We start from the raw sequence: 24,995 nt of genomic DNA, 5'->3' as shown, positions 1-24,995 counted from the left end.
TATGGCAGTTAAAATATGGTCAGGAGACCATAACGCTATCATAAGGCAGTGGCAAATGCATGGTACAAGTCTTTGCGTGAGCCAGTTTGACTTGACACAGGTAGAATGACATGAGTTTTGGATTTTTGAGCTCTCATCCTCTAATTGTCCATAAGAAAATATCCTAAATTTTTGTTTCTTTCTGGCCGCTTACCATGCGAGTGATTTTTGTAAGGTGGTTGAATATTCCAATGAATGTTTTTCACAGAGAAGAGCAGTTTAAGATTTATTGCCTTTACTATAATTTTTGACTGGGTTTAATTTTTTTAATAGACCTGAGCAATTAAAGTCAAAAATCATCACCAATAACTATATATTGCACTAAGATCTTATTTATATTAACTGTCAATGTGAAAAGTCAACACTGTAATCAAATGCATAAGAGGTCACAGTCACTATAAAAAAGTCCAAAAATCACTGAATAGAAGAGATCTTATTCTTTTGTTTTCCATCACTAACAGCTATTGCAATTTGCAGGAGTTTGTGGTTACGGGGACTTGCAGGCGTGTGCAGTTTGCAAGACAGCCGAATATTACAGGGCTTCTAATTGATTTGAAAAGTGTCACCACAAATGTTCTCTGCTTTATATTTTACGTACGAACAGTGTAGATCAGCGCACCACTTTGGGAGAGGAAAATTTGAAAGTGAGTACCAGAGACAGACTGGAATAATAGCACTTGTTCTGTAATACGATGCAATAATCCACAGAGTATTTCGTATAAATTCAGTCATATATAAAATATAAATAAAGTCTGGCTAGATTTTTCACCTGCATAGTAAGAGATGGAGAGCCAAGACCAAGCTCTGGACCCTGGATCCAGCCTCCCAAGTAAGCCTGAGTTAAAGCACTGACATCTCAGTTAGCAGTAAATAGCGCTTTTCTTTTGCGGGCACAACAAAGTGCACTGAAGAGGCTCAGAGAGTGTAACCGTGAGTTAAACCAGGCAGGTTGTTTTTTGAGGGGGAGACATTGACTTTTACAGTTCTAGCTATGATGCCGCTTAGACGCAGAGGTGACAGTTCCAGCTTTCTGTCATGTCCCTTGCACTATTTCCACCAGTACCAACTGCGACTGGTGGTCAGTTGGGTGTAATCTCCCCACGCTGCAATTATCCCTTGTACAATAGGGATGAGAACAATCCTTGCCTGCTGTCACCTCCGTGCCTCTATCTGGGCTGGCCCTCGCTGTAGGATCCCAAGCCTGGCTGAGCTGCTAAGCAATTTGGTAACACAAATAAACATAGAGGCAGCCGTTATTTACTAAAGATGAAAGGGGCACAGCCACCTCACAGACATCTTAAATCCTCTTAATATTTTCATTTATTTGTTTCTAATCCTCAGCGCGATAGAGTTCATGAAATGGGTGTGGAACGTAAAAGACAGGGCATCTCAGTCCTTTCAACTGAATGGGAGAAATCCAGAAAATCAGGTTTACTGCTCGGATTCCTACGCGCTTCCCTGTTGCTGTACAATTTCAAAGCAGATACATTCTCTCTTAAATCAAGGCTACCGTTCACTTGCTGAGCAGTGTCGGATAACATGTCAATAAGGAGAAATCTAGGAAGGTCATCGTTGCTCAAATATCTGCTTGCCATCCTTTGAATTTGAGAAATGGCAGAAAGGGAGCTGATGGGTGAGTCAGTGGGATAAAACAGAATTTTGCAGTCTGGTCCTTTCCTCGTCGAATGGCTGTTGCTGTCAGCATTGGGAGTTTTCTGTTTGTTTCAACTGATCCGGGAAGCTTTGGGGTCCTTTCGGAGTGATTTACTTTTAGGCATCTCTGCTGAAAAGCAACAGTTTCTTTTTATTTTTAGCTTCTCAGTTCTTTACAGAGAGTCCTGTCGCAAGGAGCTACTACCTGGTTTTGATGTCAAATACAGAATATGAAATAAAACTGATCTGGTGTCTTGAATGAATGGATAACTGCACAGTACCTGAAAGTGTGAAGATTCCCAAGCCCCAAGGAATTGTTGCTATTATGCTATTTCTTATATAAGGCTACATCCTGCCTTCCTCATTAATTGAACACAACTGCTAAAACATCCTTTACAATAAGCACTTCTTCATACCAGACATATTTCCTGGATCTATAAAACAGCTTTTAGAAAGGGAGAACTGTATTTAAGGAAGACATTAATATAGTTCCACAAAATGATGCTTGCTGACATATGGAGCACTTTTTGAATAATTCACTTTTAAATTAACACTATAATACCATTTACCTTTTAAGTCCTATTTACTGGAGCAAAGAATTGTTCTCTGGAGATGAGGATAACGGCAAACACCAGACTTTCAGACCTTCTTTGGTTTAATAAAAATGGTCAGATTATTTCATGCAAAGAAAACCAGTAAGCAGTGAAAATGGTAAAAATTAGAGATGACTAGAGCCAACCTCTCCTTCACCATCAGGCCGTGCATGTCCAGGTTGCTGGTTTTGGTGGCAGAGGAAGCTTGCGGAGGTCCTGCCCTCGGATGCGCGCTCCCGTGCCAGAGTTTGCTCCCCCCTTGGCTGCGGCGACACGACTGCGCGGGGGACTGAGCCATAAACCAGCTCACTGGAGTGATCTGGGTTAAGTTTAATCCTTAGGGAAAGAGGGATTATTTCAAATGCAGATAAATGCCACGCTGTGATTTGCAGGGCTCCCCACAGACAGCCGGCCAAGCCCCGCTGCAGCTTGGAGGTGGCCACCAGGACCTGGTGTGGCTCAGCAGACATCCACCGCTCCCGCCACAAACACTGCGGTGAGGAGCATTCTGGACCTCCTCCATCAAGCCCAAGCAAATGTACCTGGCTTAAAAGTTTGGGTTTCTCTTTCTTTTCTTTCTTTCCCTTCTTTCCCTTCCACCTTTCTGCCATGGCTGGAGTTGGTGACGTGGTTTAGGCAGAAGGAAAGAAGGGGCTGCTGGAACTTCTGCCCATTAAAATCGGTTGCAAATTTCTTAGTCAAATGTACACAGCAATGTGTCCTCCTAACATCATAGCTGCAACTTGCTTTTCATGTGGTTCATTAATTACTTGCTCTTTAGTCAATTTTAGGTGTAAATAAAGAGGAAAAAGTGGGATCTTAGTGACGCGCTTTTCTACTGATTTCAAAATGACCATTAATCTGAGTTTCTCTGATTGACAACAATTACTATGGATGTTGACTTTTGGAGGTAGAGTGCTACATTTTTTATTCATTCAACACCTGTTTAACACTCCTAGCAAAAATGTTTTCAGTACAGTCATTTGATGTTGTTCTTTGGCTGAGATGACTCTGTCAATGAGGATAGCCCAAGCTGCAGCTGATTTTATTGCTGACATAACAGTACAGAGCAGAAATGTATACCCATTTCCCATTACGGTTCATGCTGACATTTTTTTATTTCCCATTTTGGTTAGCTTCAATATTGCCAACCTCAAACACTGCAAGAATTGTGAGTCAGCTTATAAAAATATTGAGATTGGTTTCACTTTATGTACCTGTGGGGTTTATTTTCTTTAGTAAACCCTAAGATGTGAAAGCATAAGCTGTAAAAGTTATTTAGAAGTGTGTAAGCTGAGCCATTTGCCTAGTCAGAAGATTGCAGGAACTGGGACCTTACCACTCCATGCCACTGTCATCCGAGGCTGCTGATAATCTGGGAAAGCTGGCACTGCTGCCACGCTCAGCCCGGAATAACCTGTACAGAGTATCTTATATTTTCATTTAGCTGAAACGTAAGCCCACTTATCTGCGCTTCCTTTCAGGTATACCAGTCACGGCGTACCTTGGCAAGAGTAAGAAATTGTCTGGTTCAGATCACTAATGGGCTTCCTTTTAGAAACACTGTCTTCAGGGGGAATCACAAATTCTCCATCCCTGTATGAGTGGAGAAATGGATAATAACATCTAGATTTGTCTGAATTCTATATATCCCAGAGGGATCAAGTTTGATTCCCTCCCTTATTTACACTGATACAAGGAAAGCATTTCAATTCTCCAAATGCTCCCTCATGTGGCTTCTTAGTACTAATACTGAAACATTTATGTGTTCTCGGAGATTACAAGTCTATGCCAGGAAATAGGCTGAGACAACATAAGAGGTATTTCATGTGACCTTTGACATTAGAAAATGATGGTTCCGGATCCTACATGTAAAATGTTTCACTTTTATGTTGTTAAATTAGCTGGAACGTAGTTGTATGTGCTTGTGCCCCTGTGTTGGGGGAAGGGAAAAACCTGTGCTTTGATCAGGTTTGCCCAGTAGATTATCTCATCAGATGTCATGGCGATAGGTACGGGATAAAAATCTGAAAATAATGGAACTACTTTGGTGTAAAATTCGAAGAGGTGAAAGGCCAGTGTACACAGCATCCAAGGAGAAATGCATTTGCTTAATGCACAGCCTTACTTCCACATAAATACAGAAGGTGGAGAGAGAAAAGGAGATGGAGGGAGGCAAATGTGCTGTTGCTTTGAAACTGCAGTGGAGAGAAGGATGTCTTTCTCCCTTACCGTGGTTTGGGAGATGCTCCTTTGAGCTCTGCCACTTTCCATTTGGTTACAACACGGGAAGCCACTGCTGAACCTCGGTAAGCAAGTGACGAAGCAATCTGTGTAAGAAATAAGCTTATTTCCATTCATCTTAATGGCCTAGTCATCTAAAGACCTGGGACAGCGTGGCTTCTTTTCTTTTCTTTAATGATTGCTCTGTGTCAGCACTATTACTGGCTCTGCCTTTCCCGGTGCTGCTGCTGGCGCTGCGTGACGAGCGGGGCCTCCACCTCCGGGCAGCTCAGCCTTGGGAGGTGGGAACGAAGACGGGCACCGGGCTGCAGGCGCCGCGTGGGCTGGGGGTGCTTCTCCCCTGCGCTGCTATTCCCATGCTGAACTGTAATGTTAATGAGCAGGCAGTGACTAAGGCTTGGCAGTCCTCTGAAAATCTCCAGAATAAGCAGCTCATTTTTCCCCCTGTACTTGAACGCTGGAGGGACATGACAATGTATGTCCTAAATTTAATCAGAGAATAGATTGCCCAAGACGACTCCCGGTTCAGCAAGACTGTGCCAAAGAGAAGACACGCTTAGGGAAAATGTTTTGGCGTCCGTCTTCAGAGCCCTCACCTGACCCCAAAGCATTTGCATGGTATGCAGAGGCACATATGCAGGTGTTTTGGTGTGTAATTTTGTGTGAGGTAAGAAAAATAGTATTGCTTTTAGGTCACTTATACATTCTGGGAACATTTGCTTTACATCTCTGCCTTGCACGTGCTCTTGGAAAAGACAAGTTTTACCTGGAGGAGGCTGATTCTGGGGTTGCTGGCTCCCAAAAAAAAAAAAAAAAAAAGATTAAAAATCAAGGGACTGCAAAGATAATATGTTTTGTACTGGACAAAATATTTCTCTCAACAGGAAACTTTCCATTTTGATTTTGAGCTTTTTAAAGCCTCTACAAATAAAATTCTCTGACCCTGGAATGGTTTCTTTTGAACTTGGATGAAAAATCTGGCAAAAGTGAGAGTCATCTGTGAGCATTTTGGGAACACAGCTCTGCAGTTTTCGCTGATAGAAGATTTAACCAGAAATGTCACCCAGGCTTTCTCAGGAGGGTGTGGTAGGTGGCCATGTGGTCCATATCCAGATGCTGTCACTGAAAATGTTGCAGAAACATAAAGTGTTGAAACCTCTCCAGCAAAACTCTTTGCAAGATGATGCTGTGCCTGTAGGCACCCGGAAAAATGTGTTCAACGCGCACTTGCGCTGCTTGGTGTCACTTCTAGCTCTTCAGGAAAGTAAGTCAATGCCAAAAGAAATGCAACTGTTTGGGGATGGAATAAAGTTTTGCATGTTGGGGGGAAAAAATCTAACTAAAATCTCCATGTTATTTAAAATACTGCTCATCAAAATACTTTGGTTTTTATCAAAACAAGAAAACATCACAGGATCATTGCTTCAGCAAATCTCGATGTCTTTGTTTTCATCTGGTTTTTCTGACCTGTTCTTCAGGTAACTGAAGTTTTGTACTCATTGTTGAGGCAAATATCCATCATATTTTGGAGAATCTATAAACCAGGGAAGACTGTTTTCTTTCACAGGAATATGTCAGACTTCAGGAGTTATTGCTGAACACAGAGAAGGGAGCCTTTCTGAAAGAACAAAGTATGAAGTTGTTACATCTTTCTTTGCAGATATGTCCTATTCATTGTAGCAAAGTGTTTGTAATATGTTGAAGCTGAGAAAAAGTGTTGAGCCTGCCCCATCTTATGGGAAATTGTAGGCAAAGACCTAGCAGAGCATCACAGAATCATTAAGTAAGTTTGGAAAAGACCTGCAAGATGATCAAGTCCAACTATCAACCCAACACCACCATGCCCACTAAACCATGTCCCACAATGCCACGTCTACATGTTTTTTGAACACCTCCGGTGATGGTGACTCCACCACCTCCCTGGGCAGCCTGTTCCAATGCTTCACCACTCTCTCAGTAAAGAAATTTTTCCTAATATCCAGCCTGAACCTCCCCTGGTGCAACTTGAGGTCATTTCCTCTCGTTCTATCGCTAGTTACATGGGAGAAGAGACCAACACCCACCTCAGCGCAACCGCCTTTCAGGTAATTGTAGAGAGCATGTACTCCTAAAACCACAAGGCAAAAGGTTTCAGGCCGCACCTCGCTTCACATGACACTTCTCCATTTTGGACTGTAAAATATAAACAGCTCAACGATTAATAACTGGGAATGACCTTTCCCAGAGGTCGTGCCAGGTTGATTTATTATGGCAACTACAGGTCTTTTTTTGGTGAAAACACAGTAACGTGTATGAGGGGTCCAGGGCAAAAACCAGAACTTAGTCTGATAGGCATTTCAGACACCTGCCAAGCAAAATGTGAGGGGAATGGAAGTTAAACACTAAAAATCAGTAAAACTCTTCTGCTCATGCTAATTAACAGTGATATCTAATTTGGCCTCAGTGTTAAGTATAGCTAGATATGTATACACAAAGTTTTTGTTCCTCCTCCTTTCTGGCCTATTCAAATAGCCTACTTTCAGTAACAGTATGAATTTCTGTTCTTATATCAGTTTGAAATCCAGAATTATTATTAAATACAGCATCCAGCGTAGTTACCTCCGAGCCACAAACATTAGGGCTCTTACCTAGGGCATCCTTCAATCACAGGAGAATTAGGAGCAAAACCGCACCGCAGCCTTGTTCTCGGATTGCACGGGCAGTTTGGTGCATAAACAGTTTAGCAAGGTAAGAGGGTGTAAGAACCATATACCAAATACATTGGTATTTACATTGTTCACCTCTTTAATTAGTCGTTTCACTTATGACCTTATACAACCATCAGAGGTTGCAACAGTCGCTGCTTGCAGGTACTGCATCGCAGTGGAGCAGGTGAGAGGGTCAACCCATTGCCATCTCTTTGGCAATACTGAATTTTGCCCTTTTTAAATGAATGCCCTCTTCCTTCTGCTTTTCAGAGCCGTGGCAATATGGCAGTGCTAAAATGCAAATGGGAGGGACTAGCTCGTGAGAACACTCGTCTGACTGAAACTCGCTGGGAGCTCCTGGTAAACAAAATGCAAATGAAATATTCAAACTCAAAGTTCTTTTGCAAAATAGCTAAAGCAATCTACTTTACTTTTTTGTTTAATTGGTCTTACAAGCCAGCGTAGCATCCTCATAAATTCACTGCACTCCATGACCTGAATTCATACTACTTGCATGTGAAGTATCCAGAAATCATATGATTCACTGTTTTGTGTTTATTTGGGTATTATTCACACAAGGTCCTTAAAGCGATGTGAAAAATGTATTTACATTGCAAGAATATTAAAAATAGGCAACGGGGATTCTAACACTGGGAATTAAGAGGGCTCAGGGACTCCTAATAAAGACACCAAATACAATAGAAATTTTAATTACTGAAAAGGCATATGTAATTCTCCATTTCTGTAATCTCACATCCAGTGATGCCAGCATGTGTATACGTGATTTAGACTACTTAGGCACCAATCCAAAGAAGCAAATACCACCAAATCTACCATTATTCACTGACCTACTCATGTTTTGCATGCCACTTACACAGAGAAGAAAACAACGTGATTTAAAAACAAACAAACAAACATACAAACTACTTCTAACTGATATCTATTGTCAAAAATCCCAAAGACTGCGCCTTTTGGAAAGCTTTCACCTGAATGTTTATTCACCTCATTTCACCTCTCTCGCAAAGTAAAGGGGCTTTACAATAGCCATAATTTCTATTTATCGCTACCTGAAGACCTCTGGCTAGGACTGGGGCTGTGTAAAAGGATGTTAGTTCACATGACAACGAAGACCCAAAGGGCTGTGATGGACGAGCGGGGATGACTTCAACTCTGATGAATAGTGATTTCTCAGGCAGAGGCCCGTGCCGCCCTTCTTCCCACCCGGGCTGGGCTGGTGTCTCCTCTCTCCGTGTGGCAGCTACTGACAGTCTGGAATTTACACTGAGGCAAACCTGTACCAAGTGTAGGTTTCTTTCGTACGCTGATTTGCAAACTGGCGACTCAGCAGCCACGTTGTGAATAGCTGAGGCATCTCTGCAGAGAGATGCTTGAAGAACAACAGGAGGCAGCAGCCACAAAAGGCATCGCAAGATAAATCGTTCCCTCTTGCCATTCAGACCCCTAAGCGTATTTTAGGGAATAGTTGTTGCGTGGACAAACAGGGCCACAAATACATTACAGCGCTTTAAGTACTAGCCCAAACATGTGAAAAGGGTTTTTGTTATGTAAGGCCATTACAACGGGTAGAAGTTATGTGGCTGAAATCCTGCGTATAGAAAAACTTTAAAAAGCAGCAACCACGGCCTGTGACCTTGTGATTTTTCTTTCTTGTTTTTTACCAGCCTGCTGGGTGGTCATCACCAAAAAGCCAGTGCAATGCTGCACGATTTACTCTAATATCATCAGAACAGCAAAAGTACCTCAAATTAAACATCTATGAAAAAAGCCAGACTAATGAAATTATAGAGCATTCAAATATTATAATGGCTGTTGGCATTGATCTGAAGCTGTCGTGAGTCAGATAAAGAGCATTTATTTAAATTCTAGCTTTTGTAAATTGTTGGGAGCATGAAGCTAGTAGCAGTAAAACAGTCCATGTTTCAAATGCAATTTAGTTCATTATTAACGGTTAATTTTGAGTACCTGCGTAGAAGTCTCACTCAAACGCATTTCTGTTGCCGTGCTGAAGCTCCATGATAAAAGGAAGCTCCCTGCGGGATGTAGCATCCAGTTCTCCATCCTGATAAACACCGCAGGCGTGAGCTGGAAACACAGGCTGGCCCCTCTCTCCCACAGAAGTTTGTGGTCTCGTTCCCCCCGGAGAGTGGCCAGCTGGTAGTTTTGCGCAAACCAGCAAGTTTAAGCGAAGGAGCACAAACAGAGATTCTTCTTACTAAGAAAGTAAATAAAGCAGAGCTTGTGAAAGAGAAGTGGAGCCTTGGCCGGAGCGCTAGCTGGTGTAAATCACCCCATGCGCCGGGAGCCGGCGGAGTGCCCTGCTGGCAAGCCCTCCGAACTTTTGGGTTTCCTTTTTTTTTTGTGGAGAAATTTCAAACAGAGCTAGGACCATAACCCAGGGATCTTGGCTCCTGGTTCCTTGCTGTAATCGTTAGACAAGTTCTTCTAAAGGTGAAGTGCTGCGGTGGGATCAGTCCCATACGTGGCATACATGCAGAACCATGATGAAGTATGTGATTCGAGGTGTATCGAGCTGGGTATTTTCTGCTCTGTTGGGTTTAATTTTGAAATAAACAAAAAACTGTGTATGTGTTTTGAGTTCCCCCTGGCGCGTGATGCTCCATGACTCCTGAGCCCCTGGCTGGGCTGCAGTGCCGCCGGAGGGTCCTGCCTCTCGCTTGGCCACTGATCTCCTGCAAAAGTGGAACAATCAGAAACTGCTGGGTCTAAAGCTGCTGCAGTTCAGCTCGCTTTTATGTTAGCCATGGCCTTTATTTTCTCCTTATGTGCATTTTATGGGTCTGTGGAAGAAAGAGCTAACTCTGAGGCTAGAGGCCGTTGTGTAAATCAGAGACATGTGGTTTTTATCGGGGACACTATAGTACATGCAAATAACAATAAAACCGGTGGCACAGACATCACTCTGAGGCTTTGAGTCCAGATTTTTCTCTGTTACTGTGATGTAAATCCAGAATAATTGGGAGCTGCTTGTTAACCTTTGAATATTTGATTTTATACTGAACTTTAGGACAGAATGTTAAACATGAGAGAAACTGGGTCCCTGGAATAGGTAAAGTAAAAAGGTGCTGAAATAGTAGTTTAAAGGTAAAACTTAAAAATAGGAATAGGAAACCTAGATTCTTTAGCTAACTGGGACAGAAATGCTGAGTGAGTTTGAAAAAACTGCTTGTCTCTAATACTGGAGTAACTGCTGATTGGATGGAGGGGAGGAAGGGGTGGAGAATAGATAAGAGGAGAGAAAGAGGTATTTTTTAAGGTAAACTACTGCTGCAGACTGAGTTGGGCTCTTCAAAAGGAACAAGCTATGGGAGAGAAGAAGAGCTGTTACGTAGATGGTGCAAAGAGAGAAAAGATGCTGGAATCCCAGCATTGGCTGCAAAAATGGGTGGGTGGGTGACTCAGGTCAGTTCAAGAAAGGATTTGAATCAAGGAGGAAACTAATATGCTCTTAAGGAAAAAACAACTAAGTGATGGAAGAATGGAAGAAAGAGGCATGTTTGTTAAAGAACATCTCCTTTTGGCAAGAGTGAACTTGTGCTGCAAAAATGGGTCCTGAGTATGGATCCTGAAGAAAGTGATGCTGACTGAAGTTCACTGACAGCTTCTAATTATTACTACCTGGATCCGCAGCTGAAAGCATAACACGGAGATGAAAGAGTGTGTATTTTATGGCCAGTCTTCTGAACTGCCTGCAATACGTATTTGTAGGAGTTAATCAAAAAATAGCCAATATGGAAGAGATTTTTTTCTTTCAGACTCCTCTGAAGTTCATTCCCGAAACCAGTTAGTCACCAAGAGAGAAAGAAAGCGGGAGGGAGAGAGTGGCAAAGACAAGTCTGAGGAAGGAGAACTTATGACTAAGAAGAAAAAAAGGACAAGAATATTTTCAAGATGGAAAAGTTAACAGCTTTCAGTAAGAGATTTATTTTATTTTCAAAGATTCTATTTGATTTCCAATTACCAAGAAAAAAAAAAATTAGTATAAGTCAGTGTGTGCATATGTGGGTGTGTGTAGTGATGATAACAACATGCTCTTAAAAATTCTGAATTATTTGTGGTTTCCACTTGCTCCAGTCATGGATCTGGATCCCTACAGGTCCTGGCCCCTGTCTTTAATCAGTGACTCACTTTCCAAACAGAAGACAGATATGTATAACTTCACAAGATTTATAGTGTATGCATTTCATATTACCTTAATAGGCAGGTGTGTTTTGCTTGGGTTTGCCTTGTGTCGTACCTAACACAGCTTGTAGGCATATCAGCAACCAGCTTCCACCGAGCTCAGCTATGAATTGTTCCCAATACCAGCTACAGAGATTAATATTATTTTTCATCATCCTTCTCTGATAAAGTCATTTCTAAGGAATGTTCTCATATATAGCAGTATTTGGAAGGCACCTTTCCAAGGCTTCCCACAACGTGAGTTAAGCATGCTCCAGTTTACACCACACCTCATATATCTGCACTGATTGGGGAAGGAGATTAAAGGGGGTCTTTCATGTGCCTGTCAGTCTTTTCTGTCTGGAGATGTTTGTTTTTGAGCAGGATAAATAGAAACACATTAAAACTTGAACATGGTTCTATATATGAATGGATGTATGGTTCATTGGAAAACTTTACCCAGAAAAATTCCCGGTGTTAAAATTGCTGATGTTTGTTATGGAACATAATTTGGAATAACAGTGTATAAATATATGAAGATGTAAATATATATCTAAACAAATCTGTCCCATTATGCAAAATACAAGTCACACTAGATAACTAAGAAAAAAGTATTATCAAACATGAGAAGGGTTTTCTTCTGGTTTTTAATACACTGTATTAACATACTTTATCCTTTCCATAACGACACAAGGTTAGAGAGACAAACAAGCCAGTAGCCCAAACAAGAAAACAAATACGTATTTACTGCATCTGGATGTACATGCTTTTTTTAAAAAAATCTGTGTTTTTATTTATTATCTTCCCATTCTAGGTCTAAATAGACCAGCCACTACATTTCATATCAGAGAAAGTGTGACAGGACCAAATTCTGACATGTTCACAAGTGGTTTAAGGTACAATAAACTCTGTTACTCTCCCTGTTAGATCATCAAAAGCCTAGAATAATTCACCAGTACAGAGATTTTAGTTCAAACCCTTTCATGTACAGAGGTAGCATCCACTTTTTAAGTTATGCTTAAAATTCTATTAGATATTATCCTTTAAAAATACGATAATTATTTCAATATGACAAGCTTATTTATTTTGCTAAATGGGTTATAAATTATGGCTAGCTAGTACGTTGGCTCGTTTGACAGCATCCAGATTCACTCTATATGTATTGCAGAGTTCAAGTCCGGACATGTAAAAGATACAGCGTTGTTTCATTCTTCTGTTCTAGCAACAGTAAATGATAAAGTAATTTGATTAGTGGTTTTTTATTTTGAAGAACTATTTAGTTTTGTTTATATCGTGTTTTATAGGTATCTTGTTTGATATGCATGTTTGGCATCTCTTAAACAGAGTTTTATCAACTTTTATTTTTAAAAAAATTGAATTTTTAACCAGTTCCTTCCATCAAAGTTAGTAGACCTTTGCAGTGTATATGACCATCAGTGCCTCAAAATCATTACACCCTACCTTCAGAGAAACAAAGCTTCTAATCAGGATTAGGATTTTGATTTTTTTTAGCACAGTTCATGATATTTCATTTCTCCAGCAGCAAGTTTCTGTAAGTCATGTCATCTGAAGCTTTAGTCTCTCTCCTGTAGATACAAAAACCACCAGGCAGAGGGATCCGACGCTCCTCAAACAGCGGCAGTGGCCAGTGATAACCAGAAAAGCAGCAAACCAAAGGTCTGCCCCTTTTTCTTCATATAAAATCAGATAAGGATCCCGAAGGCTGATGCGGCTGGGAATGTTGCTTGATCACAAGTGCTAGATCAGGCCATAAAAATATTACTGAGCAAAAGCTTTTAAATAAAAGCAAATTATACCTACTTTACCTCTGGCGAGACTTGTGTGTTAGTAGCAGCCATAGCATGGCTGCTGTCATCCATCAGCACCATGATTAATTAGAAAATCCTTGGAAAAAACATCAGATGATGAACAAAAATACTGTACCAAGAATGTTTCTCTAGCGAAGAAATGTGCTGCTGAACACCACAATCTGTTTCAGTTTTGACAGAAAGATGTTTCTTGAGAATTTGCATCTGTAGGATGAAAAAAAGTGTTTTACAGCTATTTTTATAACAGTCTTTTTTATACATTTCCTTTGCAGTTTAATAATATATTTGTAGGTCTCCGTATATTCCAACTGCTGTGCAAAGATTTCCGGTGATATGCGGGGTGGGGGTGTGTGGGAGGGGGAAATTCCTGGTTTGATTTTTGGTTTCCCTTCATTCTTAAAAGAGAAGGAAAACTTTTCAGAAGGGATATTTTAAAGGGTGTATTCAACATTTGGCATTCAGGTTGTCTAGCCACTTTTTTTTTCCTGGAAGACTCTATGGATCACTGGAGAGCTATTAAGCTTATGACATCAAAGGTGCCATGGAAACAAAACCTGATTAAGAGTGATTTTGGTTAGACTGTTTTAAGCTCTTTTTTTTTTTTTTAATTCTAAGTCAAATGTTTGAATTAACATCTGGAAGAAAAAAAAACTACAAGGGTTTCCTCCTCTTGTTATAGATTCAGTTCTGTTTGTCTTCCTCGGCAAAGGCTGCAAGTTCTATCCCTCTACATCTTACGAGGAACGCCTCCAGAAACCAAACGACATCAAGCTTCCCCAGTATTTCTCAAGTAAGGGAGAACAAGCACACAAAAAAGTACCATTGCTGTGGATTAAAACTGGCACTTTTTTCTGATTCAACCAGGAGGAAGGCCAGTTTTGTTCTCTCTGACTCCCTAGAAAGGATGGGTTAAGTTCGCTCTAGGAAGAGATTCCTCGTTCATCGCTCCCTGACATGAAACCCAAGTCCTGCTTCTTACGTGGAGTCTCAGGCTAAGACAAATAACGTGAATGCCTGCTCCGCTGAAATCAGTGGGTGCTCTGCAAGTACCTTGGGAAAAATATCGATTTAACTTGCAGTGAAGCCTTCTTTAACCTTCATATAGCTTTTGATTTTCTAAACATTTTTCTAATATTTTTATGCTTCATGTATACTCAATTGGAAGATTTCTTATTATTTTTGGTCTGAAAACCAGCATCAAGCTTAAGTGGTATCTGGCTTGGTATTTAACAGCTATTCTTCCTTCTTCATGCCTTAGTTTCAGTCACTCTCTGGCTTTGCCCAAACCCTCTTTGTGGAGTCATTATAACTACATCTCTTCTCAAGCCAGAGATCTGTTTCCCACATGCCTGAAACTGATTTTTCTCTGTGCTTCAGGTTTTCCGTTGTGAATATCATCATTTGTTTATTTTCTCTTCTTTCCTTTGGAATTTTTTCTATTACCCTGATGCCAGCTTCAGCTATCCCTCATGCCCTTCCTTTTGAATAAAACTCTGAGTTGGTTAAATTCTAGTTTGTTGTTCAAATATTTACTTTAAGCTTACACTCACCAAATACAGTGCCCTCGTCCTTGTGCTCTGCTAGTGTCCTGTAGCCTTTCAGTAATGCTCCTCCAGGTGGTTTAAATGGGTGGTTGAGTACTTGCACTTTTGCATGCATTTCTGAATTGCATGGCATGAGACACATGCATTGAAAGGACTCTGTTGCACGTTCCTGTTCTGTTAGACAGAGACAATGCTCCTCAGAGCCTTGCCCAAAGCACTGACCAAAGCCAGTAAACAGTAGTGGCGATCGAGACCCAGTTCAGGTTTCACTGTCGCTAAGGGTAAGTCAGGAGTGGTCACACCGAGAAGAGTTTTACCTGTACAAATTCTGTATTTGCCAGTATCTCACTCTGTTTTCCTGCTGCGGACAGAAGCACTCACTCCATAGGCCGAGAGCAGCTCTGGAAACGCACCGTCCAAGAAAGAGCCACCAAAAATTTGCCCTGAGAAACATGTGCAATATGAAGACTGAAAATTTGGACAAATTTGTTCTCCTGTGAAAGTACCTTAAATTGTTGTCCCATTCTACCGTTACAGTAGCTACAGTTTAGCCACTTTGCTCTCAAATGCGTGAGAAAAGTTTGCTCCATCAGTTTTGTCAACTTGTCCGTGCTGATTCCCAGGGTTTGCGCTCATCTACCACTGCATCACACTGTAGTATCTAGCAAAGAGCAGACAGGTTTATTTGGACTCACAGTTACGATCACTTTTCTTCTCTCCCCTCTCGGCCAAAAACATTGTGTTGCTTTATTATTTTGTTATGATGAACGGAAAGGGTTGTGTGACTCCAACCCTGTTAGCAACCATGGGGCTGGAGCCTGGAGCGGGCAGCTGACTCTGAAGAGGTGGAAACATGAGTGAGATGTTAACATGCTACTCGTTTCATTCCCACGCTGTTAGATGGGCTCTGGCTAGTGGGAGTGACGTCTGAAGCCTAACAGGTGAGGCACTGAGGATGTGAGGACTATTCCTAGGTATGGCTCGTAGAAGGCCAGCTGATGGCTAACCTGCCTGGCAATAGGAGAATCGTGTGAGCACAGCCACCGGCTTTACAGGAAACAGGTGTAAGTGCTTACAGGGAAAAGGCTTGAGTGTGCGCTGTTGACAAGAGTAAATGAGTGCTGGAGGTGGGAGTGTTCATGGGTATAAGCAGATGGAGCAATAGTCTACCAGGAAAGCTCTTTTCTGCCGGAGATGAACCCTCAGGCTTTTAGCATAGCCACCAGCAGGTATGTTGAGTGTTTCTTTACCTCCTCATCTTTGTCAGTGCAAGACTTTCTTTCTTAAGCATTGGTTTAAGCAACAAGCCAAAACTGTAACTTTCCTTTCACTGCTGGGAGCCTTTTGCCTTGACTCCACTCTACTTTACCCACTCTATTTTATATCCTTAGGATTTTTTTTTTTTCTTTTGAAACCACTTTAGTTTCCTCTGCATTTCTGTGTTCAGCTGTTGCTTGCGTGTGCTTCCCTCAGCTTAGCATTGCAAACCAGTCCTGGCTCTTTCGAAAGCTGTCACTTCTGAAATGGCAGCAGCAGCATGAGCTGAGTGGTTGGACTAGCCTGTATGGAGGAAGGATGAGAGGATATTTTTCTCTCTAAATTTCATTCAAGCTAATCTTTCCTCTACGCATATTTATTATTCTAACAAAGTCTGACTGTCCTACCTTTTTTTTACTGCTTTGGGGTTTTTTTAGGTTTTAGCTGTTAAGTAGTGCTTTGACTGGAAGGGAACAAAGAACTCCACCTTTTTCTGTTTCTAGTGCCTTTTCATTGAACACAGTGAGACATTAAGGTGTCAGCTGTCTTCCACATTCTCCATTCACCAGTCTAAAGTACATATTGGTTATGACCCTAGTCTGCAGTACGGGATTGCAAAAGAAAGGAGGCAGAAAAAGGAAATCTCTGAAGCCTATTGCTTAGCTCTCATTGCTCTGGTTCCTGAAGAAAATTAATGTAGAGGAAGGTGCGAAGTGGCTGAGGCAGTACATGCTAAATCCATGGCTCAACTCTGAAGAGTTTAGAGACATGATGTCTATAATGACTTCTGCTTGCGTGATTGTTTTTGTGAAATCTCTTCACCTTTTGCCTATGTGCTTTTGTAATGGTCTTTACAATTCACGAAAAACAATGAAGCCACGCTGTTACATGTTCCTAAAAAATGTCTCCCTGAGACTGGGCTATCAAAGGATGTGAGCAGAAGAGGGAAAGAGACACAGCAGTTACAGAATTAAACTCAGCTCCCAACCACAGGTAGTTTAAGCCACTAGCACTGCTTGAGGTTCAAGGATGTAGGGGCTGTTTTTCTTGACTCCTCTGGTTCAGCTTTGATTAAGAAGGCTTCCTGTGATGTTAGAGATGTGTGGCCAGACTCTTTCTTGTATAAACTGCTTGCGTAATCCACACGCAAAGCTTGTGTGAGGCTTTCTTGGGTGAAGCAGAAGTTGCTTTAAATGGCACTTAAATCCATCTGTTTCACTGGAAGGGCCTTTCTTTTATAGGGTACAAGATACATAAGTACATCTGTTTCCACTACCTTTAGATAATTTGTTTCCCTCCCTTCTCTAAGAAGCAGAGAAGACCTCTGTTTTCTGGTGCCGTTATGACCACGTCTTCCACCCTGCTCCCTGCATGGTGCTATCCAAGTGCCAACATCCCCGGAGGGTTTGGCTGGTTGCACATAGTCCTGATGCTTGGTGTGCTCTGGGTTGCTCTTGTGATGCCAGGCAGGTTATAAGTGGCAGAAGGGCTTTGCCCACATGTGTATCTCAAATGCATGTGCAAGGGCTTGCCTTAATTTTGACCACACGCACGCAAGTGCTCGGGTGAGCTGCGTGCCAGCAGAGCCCTTCCCACACTAGCCAGCACCGGAGGAGGAGCTCCTGCAGACATGCAGTGCAGCTGAGATATTTGGCTTCGTGATTTGTGGTGGGAGAAAGAGCCTCAGCACAGTCGCCTACTCATTCGGAGGCTCTAAAAACTGCCAGTTCTGATGCCCAAAAAGCGTCTGCCCCCACACCCTCTGCTGCTGGTGTGACTCTTTATTTTCTGCTGGGGGGACAAACAGCCCACTCCAGGGAGTTGCATATCAAGAGGGGGGGGGAAAGAAAGCCTTCTTGGTGACCATACAATGCAACAGTAATACAGCAAAAAGTAAGGGGACTGGGTGGCTGTTCAGTGCAGGTCTTGGTCTGGGTTTCCAAGGACATGGGCACAACTCTTCTTCCAGCCACAGGCTTGAACCCAAGCCTGGATGCAGTCCTGAGCCAGTAACTCAAGCCTGGATTAACCCCACTTAACTAGCACATCTAAACCAAGAGGGCTGTTGCTACAAGGAGTTGCATAGGAGTTACACAGGCTCATCTCCAGGGCATTTAGTCCATCTTGGTTTGGATCACCCCTGGAGGTGTCTGCCTGTCTCTGTTGACCAAAAGGAGCTGGAGGCAACTAAATAAAGTTAACCAGGATCTTAGTCTCCCTACATAATGAGGAAACGAATGTTTTCTTTGCCTGGCTTGTCTCCCCACGCTATGAGCTATTTGGGTTGTTGCTGTCCCTCACTGTGTAGTTGCGGGGGTCTAACACAATGCGGACCCAGCAAGCCGGAGCGTCTCAGTGCCATGGCGGTGTAACTATGGCCGCTTATCCTGACCCTCCGGAGAAACTCCTCTAGGATCAAAATTAATAAATACTGTGGAGTTTTTGGCTTAGGGAAATGTAAAACAAACGAAGTAAACAGGAAGAAGGAATAAGAAAAAAAGGTTAGTTTTCCTAGACATGGGGAAGGTGACCCCTTCCAGGGGTCCCAGACCCAGGGGAGGTGAGACGCAGCCCGGTGCCAGTATGAGCTCGGTGTTATGGGAGCAAAGAGACGCTGCTGACCATGTAGGCTCAGGGCTTGCTGCCACCCATGCATACCTATTTGTTTGGGTTCATCTGACCACAGTCTTGTAAGGTGCCTCTGGCTCCATCTGCTCTTCGTTATGTATATGCCCCAAACAGGATAGGAAAAAATACTTTTTTTTTTTTATTGGGATACAATCATTTTGCAGGAAGCAAGCAACTCTTCTACCTGCACTGACGGCTTTTCTCCCACCAGGCTTCTGGCCTGAAATCCTTCCTAGCAAAAAATGTCTCATAGGTCTCTGGGCCCCACCACCCACTCGTCCCCAAAGACGGGCTGTGCTGGCAGCACCGCGGGGTGCAGTGGGGTGGGGAGCCAGGCTGCGAAGGCACCAGACCTGTGCAGGAGCTATCTGCCAGGGCTGTGCGCCTTTCTCGACCTCCCAAAAGCTGTAGCAATTTTTTTTTTTTTTTGCTTTTTTCCCATCCTGTGAAAGCTGGAGGTGATTGATTTTTGTATGACTGTTCAAAGCTTCTCCCGAAGCCTGCTTCCCAGAGCCCCGGAGAAAGGGGCAGGGGTAAGTGGAATTAAAAGGGATATATATTTCTTTGGGTTTTCTTGACATCAGTCATATATTTTCTGAATGAAAACTTCTGTGTGGTGACATTTATGGCACTGGCATTATGTGTCTGACATCCTACGGAGTAGCAATTCCCTTAGAAAAGGCTTGTGTGTCTGGAAAGCATTTCCTCTCCTTAAACTCTTTAATAGGCAGCGTTTGCTGAACACTTGGGCACACACATTGAATCCTTTACGTTGTCATTCACCGGGGAGCTCTCAGAGGCACCAAATAACTTTGAGCAGTGCCTCCTAAGCTCCTGGCACACCGGGTCTTGTGTGCTTTCCCACTAAACGGACAGATTAGAAAAGCCCCAAGCAGGGCTGGCTCTTACTCCCCACAAGAAGGGTGTTTTGTAGTGGGGAAACCAAATCGTTCTGAATCTGTGAGTTTTGGAGGCTTGAAGAGGAAGCTGTGACTCTGAGCTGTCTCTCTTCCCAGCAGAAACTCCTTCTTGCACAGCACACCTCCTTGCATTGCGTAATGCTGGTAGACTAGTCTAGATGTGACTCCTCTCTGGCAGAATTTGTCTTAGCTCCCAGTGTACGGGGTGAAGGGATAACTGGAGACTCAGCTGTAATTAGAGAAGCCTTAGCTTCACTCCCTCTAAATAGACTTCAGGAGGAATCTGGCATTTGGGGGGGGGGGGGGGAAATCTGAATTTCTAGAGGACTGTCAAGCATAATTAGAACTTGGCATATATTTGCAGACATCAAATGGATGTTGAGACAGCTTGCAAGCAGCGTCCTGGGCCTGAATGCTGTGAGGGCGAGTACTGGGAGGAGCAGAGCTGCTCAACAGGAGTCTCGTGCTTGCCAGCTCTTGGGGGTCCTGTTTGTGTTTAAACAATCCCTCTCGGGATATACAAGCAGTGAGGATTGCGGTCGGGTGAGAATTCTAATGATAGAGGTGAAAAATGCCAGTCTAGCATTTAGAAAGATAGAGTGAAAAATGCCAGTCTGGCAAAAATCAAAATATCTGATAAATTCATAGGGATTTTGCTGCCTGGGTCAGTTCATGGGGTTGTGAACTAGAGAAGAAAATACATCTCTAAATGTTTCATTCTGACAATTCAAAATAAATGTGTTGGGTTTATTTTGAAATAAATGTGTCATTGTTCTGTATTTTTTTTTTTAAATACAGTCACAACTTAGCCAGCTGAAGTTTTTATTACTGAGTTGAAATACGTACTATAGGTCCATTTCAAACTCATTATGTGGGGTTAACCTGATCTGCAACCCATATCTTGGGCCACTCCTTGATAAAGAAAGAATTTGTCTCTCATGTGCCACTTTAGCCTGTTGTGTATTTCTGTTGGTTTCTGATTAAGCAAACGTGTGAAATTCGAAACAGGACTGCTGACAGCTATTGTACCTATTGGAGAATAGTGAAACACACGGGCTCTGAAAATAACAATAAAACGTCTTTCTGCACGTGTTTAGGTGGAGGCTGCCAATTGACAGCTTGTGGCCCAGATGCAGCCTGTTCCTGAAGGTTTTTCTGCTATTGTATCATAGTATAAGATTTTTTTTTTTTTGTCCATTGAAGTAGTCAATAAGTTGGGCATCCTGGCTTGGTTGGTTAGAAGTAAATCCAAACTTATATATACTGTTTGGTATGTAACACGGCTTCTGGAAGTATTGGAATATGTCAACAGTTTCTGGCAAATGGTGTTTTCAAATGGAAGTTATTCTTGCAGATGCAATAAAAACCTCTTAACACAAGAAAAATATAAAAGATTAAAAAATACTGTGCATTAAGTTTTTTCTTATAAAGGAAAAGCCAAGGAACTTGGAAAAAAACAGGAATGTAAAGGATTTAAAGTTGTATAAAGAAGAGGTCTGTCCCACCGCCGGTTCTGGGCGGTAAGACCCTGCCTCAGCCAGGGTGGCTGGCAGGAGCCACTCCAGGAGCAGTGGTCCCCATCACAGGTGACCTGCTTGTTTGCACCCACAGATGTGACAACTGCCCCACTCTAATGCTGCTGCCCATCTGCCAGCATTTCTGACCCTTTCTTAGCTCTGTTGGATCTTTCTTAAAAAGAGTTACAGCGCTAATGTGTGAAACCTGCCACTGCATCATCTGTCCCAGGGAAGAGCATGGTCTCTCCCTGGCATTGCCCTGACACACCTGGGTGGCCGGAGGGGTGGTAGCAGCTGCCTTTTTGTTGGCTGATGTCTTTCCTGGATGCTGATAGCTCCCAGAAGTCCCAGAACCGATATTGTCCAGTGTCTTGCAGAGGGTAAAAGCCCAAGAAGGTGACTGTATTTACTGACTGGTTATCCCTTGTATGATGCACCTGGAACTGTAAAGTGACTTCTTGGTCCTGACCTCTCCAAATGCTATTTTGGAAAAGATCCCTGAATTTTAGACGTGTCCCAGCCCGAGTGCTCTGCTGGGCTGTTCCCTCGCCCTTTGCAGATGGCTGTGCGTGTCAGACGGCACACAAATCACGAGCACACCAGTAAGCATCAACAAGCTAAATAAATCCCTGTTGGGGTGAGTTGGCAGTGCCACAGGGCTCAGGACACAGCCTGGCCCGTTGGGGTTTGGATCCCGGGCAGATTGTGCCAGGAGCCCAAAGGGTGTTTGCAGCGCGTGGCCCCTGCAAGGCGTCTCTGCCACAGGCAACCCAGAGAGGGAGCGGCATGGCCAGGCAGGCACTGCCTCGCAGCATTGGAAGGGTGCGAGCTGCTGCCTCTGCCCGGGACCCCTCTTCTCCCCCCAGGTTAGGGACACCCCTCCCGACATACCCACGGGCTCTGGGAAGAAATGCCAGCCCACCACACTGGGGTGAGCAGAGCTGCCCCAGTGAGAGGAGTAAAAGCCTTAAATATGGGACTTCCCAACCTTCAGCCTGCCTTAAGTACAGGGAGGATGATCAAATAAGGAATCGTTTGGGGTTTTTTTAAAGTATAAAATGTGACTATGTCTAGCATTACATTTTTAAGACATTAAAAAGCGGTGCTGTCAAATCCTAAAATTCACCTTTGTTCAGTCAAACAGTGCACCTTCCCATCTTAGAATTACTACTTTTTGCTTTTACTACTGACATTTAAGCCTCCTTATTTGTAAATTGTGCCCCTTGATTTTCTGGCATACTATTTCCCTTCCCACTAGCCAGCTAACCCCTCTCCCCTTGCCTGTGTCCCAGCCGTGGTGGGTGCCCTCGCGCAGGGCACCCATGCCCAGCTCCTGCTCCTCCACTCTTCTGTCCTGCTCAAGGAGGTCACGGCTTCAAGACCCCGCTGTACTCCAGGGAGAGGAACCTTTGGGAAATCTGGTGTCACTAAATTAAAACACTGAGTGAGCAAAACACCCTTTAACAAGAAGGGCACTCTGTGTAAATCTAAGGTTTTCTGATAAATAAAAACCCTTTTAAGGTCTCTTATGTATTAAAACTTGCATGGAATTTGAAGGCACCGACTGTATTAGCTTCTGGGCTGGTGCTAATGGTCGAGCTGCACCGACATGGCTGAAGCTAAACTGATTTCCACCAGCTGAAGGTCTGGGCAGTTCCTGTGCAGGAGTGCAGTGGCTTCACCTCGAGCCCCGTGCGGAAACGCAGCCCTCTCCAGCAGAAGTGGGAAGGGGAGCCCGACCGATGTGGCCACAGCAAGGAGCAGCCTTTCCCTCCTGAAAGGCTGCCTCGTACCCTTAATTACAAGCAATTGGAGCTCATACTACAAAGTTGTTAGAAGCAAACTTTGTAAATGTGCATTGTCATGGAGACAGTATAGATCAGCTGAAGGAGCATATGGTTCTTTACTCCTTCGAGCTATCACTGGAAGGAGTAGACTGAGGAATATATTTAGTGTTTTCTTTTCAACAGATGACTAAAGATAAGGAAATAAAATTAGTTTGAGAAAATCCTCCTCCTTTTCTATGGGAAGTTGGCTGCTCTTCACTCTGCATTAGAAAAATATTACTGAGATCTCTTGTTTTATAGCTGATCATTGACAGGCATTTTGGAAAGGTCATCTCTGAGAGCCTCTCTTCACAAGCGTGCAAAGAAAAATGCGAATATTTTTTTTTCCTTTAAAATTATATTAATTTGCCGCTCTTAAAAGAAGGGTCTGTATGTGGGGTTTTTTTTTTTTGTTTTGTTTTTTGTCAGAAATAGAAGACAATTCTTCCTTAAAAGAAGACTCTTTTGATCAAAACTATATGCTCACATCCACTTTAAGACCACTTCATTGCCTCAGGGCCGATGAGAGCCTGGCTCAAACATCTCTCAGCAACCACAGACAAGCTAATGCTGGCATCAGTGGAACACGTAGTTCCCTGCAGCCCTGTGGACTTGCCTCTTCCCTGGCCTGGAAAAGCCCTTGGCTGTCCCTCTGCCCTTCTATCGAGAACGCCAGTTGCTTTAATAGCGGGGTTTGTAATGTGATGTATTAGAGCCATGATAGAAATGAGGAAGCCCTTTGTCTCACAGGGTTGGAGACAGAGGCACTCGGCTAAAAAAAGACAGTGAAATTGTTGATGATATCACCATTTCTCAAGAAAAGCTTTGTTTTGGGGGGGAAAAAGAGAGTTTTGTTCAAGAAACAAACAAAAGCATCGTGCAAAAATATTTGACCAGCTTTATGGACCCCATTCATTAGCTACTGGACCACTGTAGTTCATATGAGTTGGACAACAGATGTGAATAACTAATTACACTTCTTTAGCAGCCAGTCTTTAGACAGGAACAGTATTAGTGTAATTCATTAATTAACAGTTCAAGTGAACAGTGGGTTGTTTTATGCCTTTATGATACTTGTGCTCAGAAAGGGCGGCCTGACTGCAGTGCCCCAGCTGGAATTACTTGAGGGGAAAATGTTCCCCTTGCCAGGCTGAACCTCATGTCTCCTCCTGGAGTGCAGGTGGAAGAGGGAGATAGGAAATTCTTTCCACCTGGTTGTGGTCTGCTCGGGAATAGTTATAATCTTCCCCATAATGTATTGGTTAGCATGGCATCTTAGGAATTTCAGGGTTGATGCTATTGGGTCTCTCTGGGGGTAAGAGCACAGGCAAAGATGAAAGGGACATCAGCTGGGTGAGCAGCCTGGTGGGAACACGGGAGGTATCACGTTGCTCATGCCCCTTGATCTCCTGCTGCCGTGGCCAAGGATGCGCTGGCTGAAAAGGCTTCAACGCTTGGTTCTTGGGTGACAGAGTTGCCTTTTAACTTTTCGCATATTATTCATGTTCAGCAAGACAGCAAGTTGTCCCCTAAAGGGAGCAGTGTCAGTCACGTGGCAGTGGGAGGTTGTATGAATATTTGAGAATTTAATCGGCAGCTGTGCCAGGCAGTGTAAACAGAAAGGGGGCTGTGCGAATAGGAAAGGGGTTCGGCTGCACCTTTTCAGCTGTTGGGAGGCTTTGTTTCTTGATGTTTCTGCTGTTTCTGTGGCAGGTACATGACCTGGGGTCCAGGGGAAGGGGACCAGAACGAAGTTGCTCAGACCTGCTTTCTGCTTCCCTCCTCTGGGTCCATGGCCCTGAGTGAGCTACTTCTCAGGGTGAGATCTTGTCTTCCCTGTCCAAGCATGGGACTGTCAGACTGGAGAGAGGAAAAAAGACACACCACCACCCCCCCAAAAAAATAAATTGGCCATGATTGAGCACGTGCAAATTTGACGTCATTGGTACTAAATGTTGGGGTGAATTGTCACCACCTTCTACCTCAAAACTGTACTCATTCTGCACTTGGAAGAGGTTTTTTTAACACAACACTATCTATTTTGGTTTAAATTGTGCC

This window comes from Gavia stellata, chromosome 17 (genome assembly GCF_030936135.1).
Source record: "Gavia stellata isolate bGavSte3 chromosome 17, bGavSte3.hap2, whole genome shotgun sequence".
Taxonomy (NCBI): domain Eukaryota; kingdom Metazoa; phylum Chordata; class Aves; order Gaviiformes; family Gaviidae; genus Gavia; species Gavia stellata.
Note: the sequence above shows the minus strand (reverse complement) of the source record.